This window comes from Microtus pennsylvanicus, chromosome X, assembly GCF_037038515.1.
Source record: "Microtus pennsylvanicus isolate mMicPen1 chromosome X, mMicPen1.hap1, whole genome shotgun sequence".
NCBI lineage: Eukaryota > Metazoa > Chordata > Mammalia > Rodentia > Cricetidae > Microtus > Microtus pennsylvanicus.
In genome coordinates this window covers 48051895-48058815 of record NC_134601.1, presented here as the reverse complement: position 1 = coordinate 48058815, position 6921 = coordinate 48051895, and the positions used below count along the sequence as shown (strand labels likewise).

At 37.2% G+C, this 6921-nt stretch overlaps 1 pseudogene; it reads left to right on the top strand.

Annotated features, from left to right (window-relative positions):
* Nucleotides 1-3492: 3492 nt before the first annotated feature.
* On the top strand, nucleotides 3493-5071 carry LOC142840955 (non-selective voltage-gated ion channel VDAC1 pseudogene; annotated as a pseudogene).
* Nucleotides 5072-6921: the final 1850 nt, after the last annotated feature.

Sequence of the window (6921 nt, the reverse complement as noted above, 5' to 3'; positions counted from 1 at the left end):
ATGAATATTTTCCTTTCAAAGTTTGTGAAGAATTCTCTTCGGATTTTGATGGGGATTATAAAGAATTTGTAGATTGTTTTTGTTAGACTACCTTTTTATTATGTTGATACTACCTATCCAAGAGCATGGGAGATCTTTCCATTTTCTGATATCTTAAATTTCTATTTTCAAAGACTTAAATTTCTTGTCATATAGGTCTTTTACTTGCTTGGGTATAATTACCACAAGATATTTTATATTATTTGTGGCTATTATAAAGGGAGGGTGATGTTTAGCTGATTTCATTCTCAGTCCATTTATCTTTTTTTTATAATAGAGATATTGATTTTTTAATTCATTTTGCATCCTGCCACATTACTAAAGTTGTCTATCAGCTGTAGGAGTTCCATGGTAGAATTTTTGAAGTCACTTACATTTACTATCATGTCATCTTCAAATAGTGAAGGCTTGACTTCTTACTTTCCAATTTCTATCCCCTTGATTTCATTTTGCTGTCTTTTTGCTCTAGATAGAATGCGTAGTAATACGTTGAATTGATAAAAGAGAGAACAGACAGTCTTTTTCCTGATTTTAGCAAAATCTCTTTGATTTTAACCAAAAAAAAAAAGAATTTCTTTTCATTTAATTTGACATTGACCTATGTTTTTGTGTATTGCCTTTATAATGTTTTGGTATGTTCTTTGTACCCTTAGTCTCTCCAAAACCTTTATCATGAAAGGGTGCTGGATTTTCTGATAGTCTTTTTTAGTATCTAATGAGAAGATCATGTTATTTTTATATTTCTGTCTGCTTATATGATGAATTTCACTGACAGAGTTTTGATTGTTGAAACATCCTTGCATATCTAGGATGAAGCTTGTTCATCATGGCCGGTATTTTGATGTTTTTGGATTTAATCGCCAGTATTTTATTGAATTTTTTGTATCAATGTTTATGATGGAGATTGGTCTGTAATTCTCTTGCTTTGTTACTTCTTTGTGTCATTTGGGTATCAGGATAACTACAGCCTCATAAAGAGCATTTGATAATATTCCTTCTGTTTCTAATGTGTGGAACAATTTGAGAAGTATTGGTATTTATTCTTCTTTGAAATTCTGCGAGAATTCTATGCTGAAACCATCTGGTCCTGGACTTTATTATTAGAAGTCTTTTAATGATTGCTTCTATTTCCTTAGGAATCATAGGTCTCTTTAAATTGTTTAGCTCGTCTTGTTTTAATTTGGTATGTGGTAACTAATCAAAAAATTGCCTGTTTCCTTTAGATTTTCTAATATTTTACTCTTTGGAGGCCTGCTACCAAGCTCCCAAATATATAAATTGAGATGTATCATTTCTTAAAAATGCCCAGGCTTAACTTAACTTATTTCTAGCCATCTTTTTTTTAATTTAAATTATCCTCTCTACCTTTTTTTCTCTGGGCCTTTACCTTTCTCTATTCTGCATACCTTTCTTTCCTTCTTACTCCATTTCTGATTGTGTGACAGGGTGACTAGTCCATGGCATTCTCTTCTCCCTCTTTTCTCAAACCTCCCTCTTTTTCTAGTCTATTTATTCTCTCTACCTGCCAGACTCACCTAGCCTTTCTCCTGCCTTGCTACTGGCCATTCAGCTCTTTAATAAACCAATCAGGTGTTTTAGACAAGCAAAGTAACACAGGTTCATAGTGTTAAACAAATTCAACATAAAAGAATGCAAAACATCTTTTCATCATAAAACAAATATTCCACAGCATAAATAAATATAACATAATCTTAAACCAATATTCCACAACAGCTGATCATTATTATTAATATTGATATGTGTGGGAGAAATGTGTGTTTATATGTGTCTGAGCACATGCACATGTCAGAAAACAACTTTTAGTAATTGGTTCTTTCTTTCCATCATAGTGGTCCTCAAGAATGAACTCTGGCTATAATACTTGGTATGCAATTTATCTGTAGAGACATATTGGAGACTATAGTTCTTGTAATGATTAATTTTGTTGTTTGACAATTTTACACATATATAATTTGCATTCCAGTTATCTCTCCAATCAATCATCTCTTATCTTCCTCCCATCCACATCTGTCTCCTTACCTCCATTGCCACTAATCCCTTTCATAGGTTTATGGCTTTTGATTTGATTTTATGCCCAATCTAATTTAACCAGGGATTAATTGTAGCCTTTGGATTGGAAGTGATTATTGAAGATTAATTGGACCATTTGTTGATATAAAATTAATGGTAGTGGTTTCTCCACTCTTTGAATCTCTTGGTAGCATGTAGTTCAGACATAAGTGGTAAGGCTGCCTAAGTCATGGAACTTGCCATGCCATTTTTTAAATTTCTATCTTCTTATATTCTTGTGTGGTTATTCTGGTCTGGATGGCAGGGAAATGATAAAGAAGTCTTTACTTAGAAATGTTGCTGAAACATTTGGAAAAAAATCCATATAAAGCCTGAGAAAGCCTTCCAAAAAAATGATTCTAGACAGACAAAAGAAAACAGTCAATAATGATTTTTGGTAATAGCATTTTCTCAGGTGGGCTCTGTTTGCTAGAGGCAAACTGAGGTGTAGCTCCATTAAGAGAGGCTCCCTGATATTGCAGGAGAAGGGGGCCTGCTTGTTGGTTCCTGGCTACCCAGTGAGCGAAATAACCCCAAATAATCACACATAAACTCTATTTATTAAAACACTGCTTGGCCCATGAACTCTAACTTCTTATTGACTAACTCTTGCATATTAGTTTTACCCATTTCTATTAATTTGTATATTACCACAAGGTCATGATCTCAGTATGTCTATCTTTGGCTATAGGTCCATGGTGTCTCTCTGACTCTGATTTCTTCCTCCCAGAATTTAGTTATATCTTCTCTGCCTACCTAAGTTCTGGCCTATCAGGCAAAGGCAGTTTCTTTATTCATTAATCAATACAAGCAACACAAAGAAGGACCTCCTACACCATCCTGAGTCTGTTAGCAACCAAAATGTCTCAGGACTTCTAAGATGCCATGCCAACAAATATTTGAATGGTGTTCATGAGCAGTCACTAGCATGGAACTAGAAACTCCACTGAGTTGTGGTAAAAAATGTAGTTCCCATCAGTACCTCCATCATGAAGCTAGACTCTCAGGAAGTCAAGGAGTGGGGCACATCCAGCCACCAAAGCCATGACTTTAATGCTAGCCACAGCACTCCTGTAGTCAGAAAAAGAGAGATATACAGTAAAGATGGAATCAGATTAAAAAAATTCTATTTTTTCCAGTGTATTTAAAATATATGTAGGCTTGGAAGAGAAAAGAAAAAGGTTAGAGAAATTATGTAAATAAAAAGAAAGAAAGTAGTTGGGTGTGGTGACATACAGCTTTAATCCCAACACTTGGGAGGCAAAGGACAGCCTAGTCTACAAAGTAACATCCAAAATAATCAAAGATACACAGAGAAGGCCTGTATCACAAAAAGCAAAAATTAATAAATAAAAATAAAAAAGTAGGTGTCCGCGCCGCCGTGATCCGTGCCGCTCCTCCCTCGGCCCGCTCCCTGCGCTCGCAGCCTCCTCGCCGCAGCCCCCGCCGTAGCTGTCGCTGCTCCTGCCGTCACCACCTCCGAGAAGATGGCTGTGCCGCCCACATATGCTGATCTTGGCAAGTCTGCCAGGGATGTCTTCACCAAGGGCTATGGCTTTGGCTTAATAAAACTTGATTTGAAAACGAAGTCGGAGAATGGATTGGAATTTACCAGCTCAGGCTCCGCCAACACAGAGACCACCAAAGTGAACTGCAGTCTGGAAACCAAGTATCGATGGACTGAGTACGGCCTGATGTTTACAGAAAAGTGGAACACAGACAACACCCTGGGTACCGAGATCACCGTGGAAGACCAGCTCGCGCGTGGGCTGAAGCTGACCTTCGACTCATCCTTCTCACCTAACACTGGGAAAAAAAATGCTAAAATCAAGACAGGGTACAAGAGGGAGCATATCAACCTGGGCTGTGATGTGGACTTTGACATCGCTGGGCCCTCGATCCGGAGTGCCCTGGTGCTTGGCTATGAGGGCTGGCTAGCTGGCTACCAAATGAATTTTGAGACCTCCAAGTCCCGAGTGACCCAGAGCAACTTTGCAGTTGGCTACAAGACGGATGAATTCCAGCTTCATACTAATGTGAATGATGGGACGGAGTTTGGTGGCTCCATCTACCAGAAGGTGAACAAGAAGTTGGAGACCGCTGTCAATCTTGCCTGGACAGCGGGGAACAGTAACACTCGCTTTGGGATAGCAGCCAAGTACCAGGTCGACCCTGACGCCTGCTTTTCGGCCAAAGTGAACAACTCTAGCCTGATCGGCTTAGGATACACTCAGACCCTCAATCCAGGTATCAAGCTGACGCTGTCAGCTCTGCTGGATGGCAAGAACGTCAATGCTGGTGGCCACAAGCTTGGTCTAGGACTAGAATTTCAAGCATAAATGAATATTGTACAATCGTTAATTTTAAACTATTTTGCAGTATAGCTACCTTCAGAATTTAGTGAACCTTTTAATGTTGTATGTTGGGGGATGCGAGAATCGATAAATACCACGTTAGATCTCCAGGTTAAGGTGTTTACCATTTCAGAGGTACAGCAGACACCCCATTCCTGAAAGGGTCCTTTTAGCTGTAGACGTGGGCCGGGGACCTCTAGAGATACCAGGCCACGTGTGGAAGCTCGGAATATGCGGGCCCTTTGTAAATCTGTATCGAGTCCACAGGTGAAATTGTGACTTCCTGAGCAACCTTGGCATCTCTATCCTAACTGCTGAGAAGCATGTGCACACACACCTGTGTGAAAGGGCCTTTCCTAGACGGATCTCCGTGGCCTCTTCCCATCCTTGCCCAGTTACCTGTTTTACACCAAAAGCACTCTTCTGGTTAGCTATTCCTTTGTGCCATTTTAGGGTGGAGAGAGTGGGCCGATGGAGCCGTCACTTAGGACTTCATTCTTCCTTGTGTTGTGGCGTGGTTTTTTCTTTTCTCTCTTCTTTTTTCTTCTCTCTCTCTCTCTCTCTCTCTCTCTCTCTCTCTCTCTCTCTCTCTCTCTCTCTCCCTCTCACCATTGCACTAGAGTATGAGACAGCTTTAAGCTGGGCAGGTGATTGTGGTCACTATGACAACACTAGGGATCTAAAGTGACCTGTTAAAGCCACACCACTCTTTTTTTAGCCGTTTAATGGGTACATTAGAGAGTCTTCCATTTTGTGTGGAATTAGCTCCTCCCCTTCAAATGCTGTAATTAACATCCCATAAAATAAAACTTGAATAAAATATTGAAACCTCAAAAAAAATAAAATAAAATAAAAATAAAAAAAGTAAAAAAAAAGCCATGTAAAGATGAAAAATACACAAGAAGACTAGATTATGTATATTATTGTGCTTTCTTTGAATTTTTTTTTTTACTGTGAATGAACTAACTATAGAGAGACATTTCATTGCATGGGCTAATAAGCTAAACCAGCATATATATTTTAAAGGTATCTTGAGTTCAAAATTTGAGTTTAAATATATGCTACTTTGGAAAAGAGGTTCTGCTTTGGTTTCCACAAAATATGAGAATTTATTGAATCCTTCCAGGCTAATATGGTTTGATGGAATAAGAATCCTCCCAAAGGTCTTCGTGAACCCTAACATTACTTCACGCAATAAACAGCAGGAAGCAGTATGGAGACAATAACACACAAATTCCCAAAATAATTGTTTATAAATATTTATTTTCATTGAAGGGTGACCAACTATAAATGACTAATGATCACAGTCAATTTCTAAAAATAAAACAATGGGGATATGATATAGATGAATAATTTATATTTGCATGGACTTTGGTTTATTGATACAATTTAAAGTCAATTTTGTTATATGTATATTTTTTCTTGTTTAACGTATTATGTTTATGTACCTCATTTAGACATGTAATGTATAGTTAATAAATATAGATTAATAGGCAGTCATCAATCATAATTAAACTTTTAATTACATTAGTTAGCTTACATTAGTTAGATATAGAGACATGTTAGATAATTTTCATTCTTCAAAGACCTACAGAATATGGCATTTAAAATGTTTTAAGAACTTATACTTTTTTGACAGTGAAACATGTCTGCTTCTATCAGTTCCACTTAAGTTAAGACATTGGAGAAATTCATTATGGAGTTTGTCTTCAATGTGGCAAGGCCAGCCATTTGGACAAGAAACTGCTCTTGCCTAAAGTGCTTGATAGTATTATGAATTGGACATGGAAGACCCATAGGAAAGTGACTGCTGAACTTTCTGTAAAATGGAATGTACCTTTTCTGTTTCTGCTTCACAGAAGAAACTGCCAAACGTTCTGCAGGACACACACACACAAATACACACACAAAAGCAATTGATGACCTTTGTCAGTATAAGTCAGAACAGATCTTCAAATTTCCAGCTTCACTGAAAATTCTTCAAGATATTATAGACCTATAGCCTGAATATATATGGCCCAATGTTACAATAGAACTTTGGGTAACTATTCAGGCAGTAGATGTTTCTATCATTTCTAGAATGTTGGAAGTTGCTTACAATGAACTTCCTGTTTACTTAGGAATATTATATCATTCTAGTGTCTTTGGATAAAGTTGAAGACAAAGTTATAATTTTTCTGAGTTATTATAATAGATAAATTGGATATGAAGCCTTAGCCTCACAAAAAATATTGTAACTGTAATTCTTGCTTGATACCTGTTTTGTATAATGAACATATCATTTTCCTATGTTAAACTTAAATATTTGCTTTTTATTTAGACAGAAATGTGGAGATGATGAGGGATTCCTCTCAATATGCTCTGTATTATTACCATTGGTTAATGTAGAAGCTCCTCGGGTCTATGGCAGGGCATAATATAGCTAGGTAGGAAAACTAAACTGAATTTAGGGAGAAAG